Genomic DNA, 12,226 nt, shown 5'->3' on the forward strand with positions numbered 1-12,226 from the left:
GCAGATGACAGTGACATCAAGGGAGTCTGGGCTGATATCTATTACAGGAACCGCATGTTTAACTTAAGGAATTCTGACATTAGAAAATGTTATTTTTGCCTAAAACGAGGTGTAAAGCAAAGACTAATTTTATTGGACTTCCCATTACACATTTTTTAGGCAACATGCCAAGAACCACTGGTTCAAAAGGTGCAAAAGAACATGTTGAATTGTGTTGAGCTGTCTTATGCATTATGTTGCAAGATTTTCAGATTGTTGAGTTATAATTGGATGTTGTAGATTTAGTAAAAATGTGTTGCTGTATGAAAGGACATGCGATTTTTTAATGTTGCTGAGACACACAACAACAAACTGTATATGGATCATCTTACAGGTGTTTTGGGAGTGATCCTGTTAAACAAGTTAAACAACTGCAAACTGCCCTTGGAATTTAAGCCTGGGCTATACACAGTGAGTGTCTATAAGAACTTTTCTTGAATTAAGCTGCTGATTAATTCATTCTGTTGTCACAACAACTGCCTCCTCCATCTTCTTATCTATTCATGTGCTTTTATTAATCTCTGTCTCTCTTATACTTTTTATTGGAGAACACAACAAGGTGGAGATGTGGGTTAAACTGTGTTTAATGATCGAATGATTGTAACCAGAGCAAAGATGAGTGATCTGAGAAGAGTTTATGTGCCTGCGTGTCAAATGCTCTCCTTCCAAGAGTAGTTAAAAGTTGTTTATTTCACTTTAGTCTGAACCACAATAACATTAACTGCACACACACAGCTGAAATGTTTTAAGACTTTCCATCCAGGGTAAGCAGAACAAATAGTATACATCTATGATAATGTATACCACATGATCATGTTTGATTCAGTATCCAGATGGAACAAAGTCCAGTTCTGTTATATGAAGATGAGCAAAGCAGATACTATACCACACTACAAGTGTTTCAGTGAGCAAATGTAATTACTCAGATTTTGTCTGCTGTGACATCAGGATCAAGTGTTTTTTTATTCAGTTACAAAGTGCTAACACAGATTGAATCCCTGCAAATGTGCAAACAATTCTCTTAAGTTGTGTTATTTGTGTTATTATGAACAAGAAGCATCCATATCCTTCCTTTTTCTCTGTTCTTCTGCAATGATTATTGCAGATAAAATGTACCACAACCACACAAATCTTTTTTTCTAGGAAAATATTTCCATAAAGAAGAGAAATGTTGCCTTCCAGCAGAACTGCATAAAGCTGTTTCCTCTAGGGCAGTTAATTCCCCAACTTTACAATGTGGATGTGAAAAACAGTGTATATCCACATGCATGCGTATACTTCAAGGGTGCACGTCCAGTCACTCTTTCATGATGAATCATGTTTGTGTCAGTGCATGCACACATGTTAGCCACGTTGTATTGTAATCATTTGATTACACTGAACATGCAAAAGCCATTTGAGCATCCAAATATGCAGTAAAGTCATACAGAATAACAGTTGTTTTCCGCTTATGTTTGTAGAAGTTAGCATACTAATCGTTTAGAAGAGGCTTCCCTTTTCACTGACTCACTCACTTAACTGTATGGAAATACATAATCCTCGAGCAATTACACACTTACAGGCAGCAAATACACCAAACAGATGTCCTTTTCCCTTCTTGTAAGGCATGAGGGCTAATCGGGGGCTGATCTGCAATTATATCTGTCAGCCATTTTTGGGGCTCAGTTTGACTCGCATGTAATTGCACAGGTCATTTCAACAACAGCATGAAATTCCAGCCCCAAAATGGCTTATGGGAGGGAGGAGTTGACAGCTGGAATGGATGTCTGATTTGGGACATGGCTGCCGATGTAGTAATTAGCAGAGACAAGAATTCCTAACCACACTGATGGGGAGTGCGGGGAGATCCGTGATCATGTGTCCTGTTTTCTGCATTTACATGTGTTTTAATCTCATACTTGGAGGGGAGAAGGATCTGTGCATGTTTTTAGGTTCTAGGGATGGCAATATTGGTCGGCCTGGTCGAACTGTTTGATGGATTGCCAAGAAATCTGGTACAGGCATTCATGGTACCCAGAGGAAGAATCCCAGTGACATTGGTGATCAACTGACGTTACCTCCAGTGCCATCTGTGTGTCAAAGTTTTGACTTTTCACATATCCAGAAAAATATCTCAACATCTACTGGATGGATGGGCACAAAATTTTGTATAAACAATTATGGTTCCCATGATGATGTATTCTAATAATTTGTAAAATCCCTGGACTTTTTATCTAGTTCTATCATGAGTTTGACTTTTGGGCTTTTGAATGAATGTCTCAACAACTATTGGATGCATTGTCATGAACTTTGGTACACACAGTAATTTCCCCCTCAGGATGAAGGATGCATTGTAATAACATTGGTGATTCCTTGACTTTTGAACCATCGTCAGGTCAAAATTTTAATGTTTCCAATATTTTGGTTTATTAGAAATACTTGCAAAAATAATGACATTCCTGTCAGTCGCAGCTTTTTGCTAATTAGCCAATGTTTGAATGCTAACATGCTAAACTAAGATGGTAAAAATATACCTGCTAAACATCAGCATGTTAGCATGTTTGACTTTTGGAATCCGTGCAATAGATGGCTTCAGCTGGCAACTGCAAACCAGCAGCAATGGCTGCAACTTTCATTTAGGGCAACTGTGCCCAACTTATTTTTGCCACCGACAGGCTCAGACTGTTATACAAGGTGTCTAACAATATCATGGAAAGGATCCCTACAAATGACACCTGGTAACAACCGGTAACCTTGAATGAAACAGAAGTCTCACTCAAGACAATTCTCGCTCTGAAATCTCTTGAGAGATGCGTTGTTGCTGGAAGATGGCTGTGGATGCGTGAGTGAGAGTTGGAGTAACATTAGGAAATGTTCTTGTTAGCAGTTCCTCTATGTACACAACAAACTCCTCTCTCCAGCTCTGACGAAATTTCATAGCTACTACAAAGCTTTCAAAGCTTTGTGTACCTACTAGTCATTACAACCCCAAAATATGTGAAATTAGGGCCCAGGTGTAAAAAAATCCTTTAGATTAAAATTTAGAATGGGAAGTTACCAAAAACACAACTGGTTTATAACTTTGAGTCCCTTTGTAATAGACATGAACACTTTCTGGAGGAAATAAAGATAAACATACATTAATGCTTCTTTGTTGCACCAAATCAGTCAAGTGTTGTTATTAACTTGGTTTGAGTTCAAAAGTAAGAGTTTCCCTTGCTGATGATTTTATCATTATTCACAGATTTGGGTGCTGGAAGGAACATTGTATACATGGTAAAAAGCTCCTCCTTGGGGAGCCACAGTGGTGCTTAGAAAGTAATCCACACCATATGTACTCTGGTGCTGCTGGAGCCTCGGGGTGAGAGTGGTGGCGGGAGCTGTGAGAGTGGATGCCGTCTGCTGAGCTGAACTGCTTGAAGTCGGCTCAGAAATGTTAAGATGGGGGTCAATGACTGTTATGATGTTTAAGCAGATAGGCCATTTACTCGATATATAGTTTTGTATTTACTGTGACATTATTGCCCGCTAGGTGGCCATGTGAAACCTAAATGTCATGATTTAATTTGAGGAAGTACAGGTGGAGAACATTACATTCAGTAATTTCTAATGCAGAAACCGGGTTGAAATCTCTGAACCTCCAGATGTGCTGGACTTAAATGCAGCCACTAGTGGACACTGTTTACCACTGTTAATTATCAAGATGTTACACATGTTAGTGACGTTGACAACTGAGACTAATGTTTCCTTATCTATTGTCTAAATATAATGACATAAAGATTTGAAATGAATGCAGAAATGTGAAAGTATTATTCTTATTCAAGGTGGTAATAACATTAAATATAAACTGATCCAGGACAAAACTATTGATGTAAAAAAGACTAAAATCAATTTAACGTGATATATTTAGTATGGCGAAAAAGAACTTGGTTTCCCAAACATCCAACAAATCATGTCACAGGCCTTTGACTTCAGGCTGTTGTTTTTCTCATTGAGTGAAATAATTTTCTAAACCACCAGTCTGGTTTATTTGCTTGTTTTTGATGGGATTAAAAACTAACAAATTATTTCTTTACTTGGACGATGCTAATATGAAAGTGATATTGTGTTTCACTCCTGGTTTGATAAAAGCTTGGTTCCCAGAGGGTTATTTTTTATTAAATTATTATAATTCTTTTTAGATAGATGGGCTGGTTGAATGACAAGATTAGGTGAAAATATATGGTTTTGTTTGGGCTATGCACCTCCCAGTGCAGTGGTTTCTCTTTCTATTTCCCCTCAGTCTCTCTTTTGTGTCCTGTGTGTTTGTCCAGGAGATGGAACCATTGAGTTCCCCATTCTTGCAATACAGTGACCTTCATCTCAGTGACACTGCTCATTATCTTACCAAACCTTTGTGTGTTAGTCTTTGGTCTAATCATCCACAATTGTTACGTTATTGAGTTCCCTGAAAGTGTATAGTCCACGCTGCTGATCTAAGTTTTTAAGTTATAATTTTGGTTTCTAGAAACAAACAACTCATTTTGGTTTATCAAGTTGATACATATTTTATTGTCATTAGCTAAAATTCCACCTAAATGTTAAATATTTTTGAATGTGCACACAAAACACAGTACACGTGATCAGTGTTTACCTAGAATGGCACTTTTGTCAGACAGACAAGTACTAGAAACTGCTTTTGGATGTAACATATGGCCCTAAAACATTATATTGAAGCCATTATTGTTGAATTTCTTTCAGGTGGATTACAAGGTCAAGCCTGGTTGAAATGTAAAAAAGGTGCCTGTTTATGTCTATTGCTACACAAGTCACCAAAACACATTCCTTGTATATGTAAAAACTACTTGGCAATATTGTTGTTTCTGATTCTGATTCTGATAACCTTAGCTTCCAGTCACATATTTTAAATCCACAGATTGAATCCTGGTAGAGTGTAAAAGAAAAAAGAATAAGAACAACACAATACAAGTTGCTGTTTGAGTGAATCATTGTATCTCACTTGACCTCTGCACTGGAGTACAGCTTTTGCGATTGGTTGATAAGAGCAGGTGAAGAAATTGGAATAATCAGATCACATTTTGCCTCTGTGACCCAGAGAGTATATGATTAATATAAGTGGCATGTGTGAATGTGGAGACGGATGGAAGCAAGTAGACTAGAAATTAACAATACTTTGCATCGTGCAGTTAAGACTGATATAATGTTGTATTCGTTCTGAAGGTCTTGGACTATGATTGGTGGTGCAATTTTCTTTTGGTGAACTTTGGTAAACTGACAACACCAGGAAACAGATAAATTTAGAGACTGGTAATGTAGGTGGTGGTTCTGATTTTTTTGAAAAAAGTGCTACATTAAAATGTAATTGTTTACTTATAACACACTATAATGTAGTTTATATAAGTGTTAATTGATGTACAGTAAAACATTTTTATACGACTACATATGTGTTATTATATATCATTCATTACATGTTTTTACAACACCACCGTTATTGACAAATACATTAATAAACAGTTAAAATATTCTAACAGCTGCTTGCAACTACATTATAGTGTTTGCAATTTATTAATTGTGGGAAGGTTCAATTAAAATGTTACCAATAAACACATAACATAAACACTTTCTATAGTTTTAAGGATTATGACAATGATCTCAGTGCGATATTTTACATTTGAAAAAATAAACTTCTTGTTGTTTATTGGCCAGTACTGATTACTGAATAAATGAATATCAACCCTGCTGATTTATTGGTCTAACTCTAATAGACTGATAGCAAAGATTTAGTTAACTGCTCACTGTGTTTACTAATTGACAATAGCAAGTGTGTGTGTGTGTGTGTGTGTGTGTGTGTGTGTGTGTATGTGTATGTGTGTGTGTGCATGCGTGCGTGTGTGTGTCTGAATGAGAGGGATATTGTAAAACACTACATGAATGCAACCATTTGCCATTAAATGTCTGTGGTGAGCTGTCATAATCTGATTTGTGTAGATGAAATTATGTCCTGTAAGACATCTGACACAGATATTCACCTCTAATCAGTCTTGGCCTCAGTTAAATAACCTATTCTACCTCCACAATACACGCTGTCAGAGACATTTTGATGAATGGGTGGTACTGCACCGATGGAGTCACTGTAAAAATGACTATAATGAACTGCTCCAGGGGTCTCTGCAGTAGTTAGGGGACTCTCAAGATGTATTTTAAATTTCCACTTAGAAAGACTTTCTGTAGCTGACAGTGTGGGTCAGGGCAAAAACATGAGATCAGAATTACATGAAAGAATTTTCAAATTATTATGTAGAAACTGATGGATTGATTTTACCAACTCATTGAATAAAGGTAGAATATGCCTGGCTCAGAAAATTAGGTGAAGGTAGATGACCAGCAGAGTGATTATGAAAATGGTCTGCCATACTGCACCAAATCCCTATGGTGGACACTCTGGACAACTTTGACTTAGCAAATGTTTTTGTATCAGTGGGTGCCATTGTTTGTTCCCAGTCCTCCCTATCTTTGGTTCTCCTTGAAAAGAAAAATGCCTCTGAAGTGATTTGTCTGAGCTCTCCTGCAAACACTGCTCTATCTCTCTTAAATACACAGGCTCAAGCACATTGTAAGTTTAGACACACTCACAGACCACTCCCCTTCTTCAAACTTTGCTTCATTTTTTTCAGGTTGAGATCACACTGGACACTCAGTTGGCTGAGCAGTTGTAGTCACATATTAATGAGTACATCAGTTAGGGCATTAATTAAAGGATTCATTGTTTTGCCTTCTTTGGTCATTGTTGTACTCACGGACAGTCGCACACACACACACACACGCACTGTATACTTTTATGGAGTGTCTGTTGCTTGAGCGGCTCCCCTGCGTCTGCGTCAAGACACGCTTTCCATCTGTGTCCAGTGTGCGGATTAGGGGCTTGTTATCCTCTTAGCTCTAAATGGCCCCGCGTTCCTGCACTTCGCTGTCCATCTCATTTGCTGTCTAAGTCGCGGAGCAGACCGTGAAACGAAGGCGAGATTCGTGCGTAAAAAAATTATCGTGCCCACCATTCTGTTTTAGTTTTTGCGCATTACGCGTGAATCGTCGGTGCAACCCTCTCCATCGTCTGTCCGCGTGCCTGTTGGAGTGCACAGTGGCGTCTGTCCGTCCGTTAAAGTGTCCAACCCACTGATCTTTTGCAGACTGTAATCTTATCAGTGTCAAACCGTCGCTGCCCTTTCCTCTCGGTCAATTTATGCCTGTCTTGGGATGGCGTTTGCGCCAAAATTTGGATAAAGTAGCGATTTTATTTTTATCAAGACTTTTTTTCAGCGAAGGGATTAGTTACATTTACAGTCACAAGTGCGTTTGAATGTGTAATAAAATGAACATTTGACCGTTTTAAACTTTCCACCAGAAGAAGACATGGAATCTACATGTAAAGAAAGGAGTCTTTTATACTTACTTCTCTTTGCAATATGCACAGCCAGTATTTGCTATTGTACAAGAAGATCAAATGTTCGAAGATCTGGTAAGTTCACCCACTGACTTTTCTGCCAGATTTGAGAAGGTGTAATAATAATAATAATACTAATATACATAAAACAGTACATTTATATTGAATCATTGTGTATGAGGGCAGCATTGGTGTGGGCTCATCTTTCCATTTGTTTGATTATACCAGTATCACTAAGCCTTCTTTCAGTCTTTGTCATGTCACATTTGAGTTATTGCTTAATATAATATTAAGTGAAGTACTTACTAATTTAAGTTAAGTATAATATTAAGTTAAATAGATCACAATAATCTCAAGTGACACATATAAACTTGTAAAGCCCTCAAGCTCTAGTTTATGGTGAGAAAGACTGGAAAATACAAACAGCTTTAGTTGTTGGATGCTCATTATCACAAAAACACACCATCGTCATCATCGTCATCATATAATTTAAATGATTCCCCTGTTCATATAGCATAAAAGTGTTTATTCTACAACCAAATCTGCCAAGCAACATGTTTCTTAGACTGTTTTAAAAATCACCCACGCCTCTTTAGTCACTGAGCAGCAGCACATAACTCAATTTTAAGCCATTAACATTAACAAAATCCACAGTAACTTTAAGACTTTTCTGAGGCAGGACTTTCATTTGAATCAAGACTTTCATGGCTAAGGCGGGATAGAACATGGGCATAACTTGGAGAAAAACAGTTTTCTTTAATTAAAAATTGCTTGTGTTGACAAAAACTGTCCATAGACTATTTGATACATTTTATAGAATATGCAAATATGTGTCAAGGAAAAATAGATCGAAAGTAAAGAAGAAAGAAATGGGAAATATTCAGCTTTAGACCAGCAGCACACCCACCAAAACTTGCCAATATGCTCCTTTGAGCAGAAAATCCCTGGATGCTGATTTCGTCACCTCCACTACTCTCTCTCCCCCGTCTCCATCTTTCTTTGATATTCTGTCACCTTGAACACTTTTTTCCGTCCCTGTTTCTTCCATTTTCCTCTTCTTTCTCTCTTTCCATCACTTCCCTTTTCTCTCACTGTCAGTCTCTATATGTCGTGTTTCTCCCTTGCTGACTCGTTGGGACCCACAGGCCATAGCAGGCTGACTATTACAACTGTCTGTCAGCACAGGAAACTCGCCGCATTTGGGACTGCCACACAGAGGGCGGCTGTAGTTCTGTCTTCAAGACTGCCAGTGACATTTGTATGTGTGGGTTTTTTTTGTTGTTGTTTTGAGGTCTTTCAGGCCTCATTCTGAGGGGAGGGGAGAATGTCAACAGGGCTTGTTGTCCAGATGAATCACATCAGCCTTTACATAACAAAGCTGGTAGTAATAAAGAGTTAAGATTGAATGACGCCTCTCCCTAAGGTGGTCTTACTTTTTTTCAGGGTTTTGACGGCTTTATCCCTGCTTAGAATAAACCACTGAATGATTTATGGACATGTATTTCTTACACTTACTGTAATTTATAGCTGAACTTGAAAACATGCATTTTAAATAAGCCTTTCTAACATGTCAGTGCAAACAGTATTGTTTGGTGAAAGACAATGAAAATATAACCACTATGAGAAACAGTTTGCTTTTCCCATTCAAATTCAATGTTTATATGCTATTCCGTAAGCCATACTGAAGAGGAGCACAACAGCAAGTGTCTTTAGTGGTCGTTCACTTTGGGATGACTCAGACCTGGAAAGAGCGGCACTTCTATCATGTGACTGACTTTGAAGGTGAAGATATAAATCAGAATAATGGAGCAGGCGGTTTGTTCTGAAATATGATATCTGAATTTTAAATTGGACAATCGTGAGAGCAACAGATGTAATGTGGGCACCTTTTTGACTTTTGGCCAGAGTGCTATAAAAGTGTCCGGAGCATTGAAATCTCAACATAAATGAAAAGCCCAGTGCCTAAACATGCTTGAAAGCTCTTGTCAAGGCAGCATAACAGATGAAAAAAGGTCTCTATTTACACGTTTGAAACAGTAAAGTGCAGCAGCACAGTTTGGACTTAAACTAGATATTAGCTTCTTGCAGATGTATTGGTATCAGCCAATGGGTAACAAGAAATTGAAGAGAAAATCCAGGGTCAGGGTCTTACACTAGCGGTGGCAGCAGATTGTACAGGAACAGGATACAGAATACAGAATAGTCTTTCTAGCCAAAAATAATCCACCAGTTTCAGGTCTTATGTCCATGTTTTCAGATTCCTGTTGATTTGAGTTTACAGTCTCTCTCCAGTCCCTCGGAGTATTAAACTTTGTACCCAACCTACACGTGCAGCACCGCTGTAAGCTGCTGTATGTTGATGGACATGAAGATAATGATTTAAGAAGCCCCCTCTCTATCTGCTCTAATTCTGTGAGTGCAGATCACCAGTACGCTCGCTGGGCCACACCCCTGGGGAGATATGGATGATCAGGGAATTCAGCTGACATATTGAATTAACCGCTTGGATGGAAGAGCAGGGACGTTGGTTTGAGAAAGCAGGGGAGATGCCGACAGGAAAGGATTCAAGAGGACAGGAGAGAGGTTTACACAGGAAGTGGAAGAGGGGAGTCGCAAGAAATAAAGAGGAGAGAAAAAAGAGCAGTGCAGTAACTACATGAGATTTCAATTTACAGAGCTCTATTAACTTCTGTTTGATGTCTATGAAGATTCTCAGTCATCCAGGTCATAGTTATCCAACGAAGGTTAAAATCAAGGGCAACTGGACTTGGTTGAAGATACTGGAAGACGTTTCGTCCCTCATCCAAAGGACTTCTTCAGTTCTGACTGACTGGCAGGGAAACTCAGCTATTTAACCTCAGTGGGGTCGTTATCCCGGGTCATCGATACCGCTGGTTCGTTAGTGTTCCTTGTTGCTGTGACGACAGTCGTTACAGTCGTTAAGACTACCTGTGGCCAAGACTGAACGACCATCGTTGGTATCTTCACCTGAGGTCAATAGGTTAAGTTTGTTGAGTTTCCTGGGAAGTGATGAAAGGACAGCATTGTAAGTGGGGGATAAGTGGTGGCGTAGACCCCCTCCCCTGTTCAATGACGGCTTCTCAACCCTGGTGTAGATGGCTTCCTTGACACCTCTTTCTGTTTGATCCCCATGTCAGTCTATACCAGGGAATTATGTTCTTTCGTGACTTAGGCAGCAGTGAAGGTTCAGTTATGGCTAATATAGTGACAAAAAAGGAAATTATTTACATTGACCTTAACTGATATGTAACTGTGCACCGTGCAGACAGTAGGAGGCAATGCACCTTTTCTTAGACCATATAAGAATGCACTCTTAAATCACATATAATAAATTAATTTATAATACATAATGTTTTTGTTTAATTAATTTTTATGGAGCTTTTTGATGGTACTAATCTTCTACTTTGTGTACATGTTACGTGTATGGCTATGAGGCTATAGGGGTCCTTGTCTGCTTATGTTTCTCCATGCAATGCATATACACTAGGTCATCAGGGGCATTGATGATCTATAGCTCTATGCCTCAATCTCTCTCTTTCATCTATAAGAGGCTTCTGAAGTGTTTTCAGGCCACAGTCAGACAAGGGAAGTGCAATCACAGTGTCTTGAAGTGTCACACAAGAACCCAGGATTGAATAACTCACACCATGAAAATAATTACATGAGAAGTCAGAGTCAGTTGATATTATCAGCCACGCTCATCAAGCTAAAGGTTATATCATTTTAAACGGTCCTTTTTGCACCTTCAAATAGACTAAGCTAAATTACGGTGTAGGTTCTGTTGGGATTATCATTGGCTATTGCAACGACTTGCTTTTGTTCAAAACTCATGGAACTATTGACAAATCATTTATATATAATAGGCAGCCAATTTATTTCACAGAGTGCAACCTCTTTATTCTTCTGAAAACAGCTAAAATTCGTTTTCAATTGATATACTTTTTCTAAAAGTAATTTTCCCAAGGATGACGTTTGAAGTTGTAAAGGTGTGTTCAAAGTATTTTATCTTTATTAAGCTTCCCTTAAGACATTTTATTGCCCGCTGCGTGAGAAACACAACATTCTCACATTTTCATTGATGAATGTTTGCAAGCCATTTAAACATCCAGCATATACAGAGCAACGTCACCATTCATCTCAAGCTGAGTTTCTGGCCACCTGGTGAATCTAGACTAATATTTACTCTCATTTTTGCCCAGTTTTGGGGTCCACCAACACCTAAGGGAAATTTCTGGCTTCACTGTGCTCCCCAGTTATATTCGCTCTATAACTCTGTCAGTCAGCTGTTTGTTGCTAAAAGTGTGTTTTTCAGAGCTTTTTGAAATTATGCTGAAAGAGAGCGCTGACAGTGACAAAAACAGTGGGCTGGAAAACCAAAACAATGAACTGAAAGACTCTAAAACGCTAAAACAGAAGGTGAGAGGAACTCTAGAGCTGAGTAATAATTAACTGTGCACATATCACATTTGAGCCACTGTTAATGTAAATACATCAATTACAGCAGTAATTAAGTTAAGTTTAATATTTTATGCTGATCTTGGAAGATGCTGAGATGCTAAAAAACATCACATGACGTTTTACAGATTGGTCTCAAGCTGCCATGTACAATAAATTTAACATTAATTGCGTCTTGGTTCAGTAATCCATCACAGCTAACAAATCAAATGAACAGTTTGCCCAGTTACTTATGCCCAGTCACGATGATACTTTCCCGCTTGTACATCTTCTGTTTTCCTCACTGTGTCT

Source organism: Micropterus dolomieu, linkage group LG21 (assembly GCF_021292245.1).
Source record: "Micropterus dolomieu isolate WLL.071019.BEF.003 ecotype Adirondacks linkage group LG21, ASM2129224v1, whole genome shotgun sequence".
Lineage (NCBI taxonomy): Eukaryota > Metazoa > Chordata > Actinopteri > Centrarchiformes > Centrarchidae > Micropterus > Micropterus dolomieu.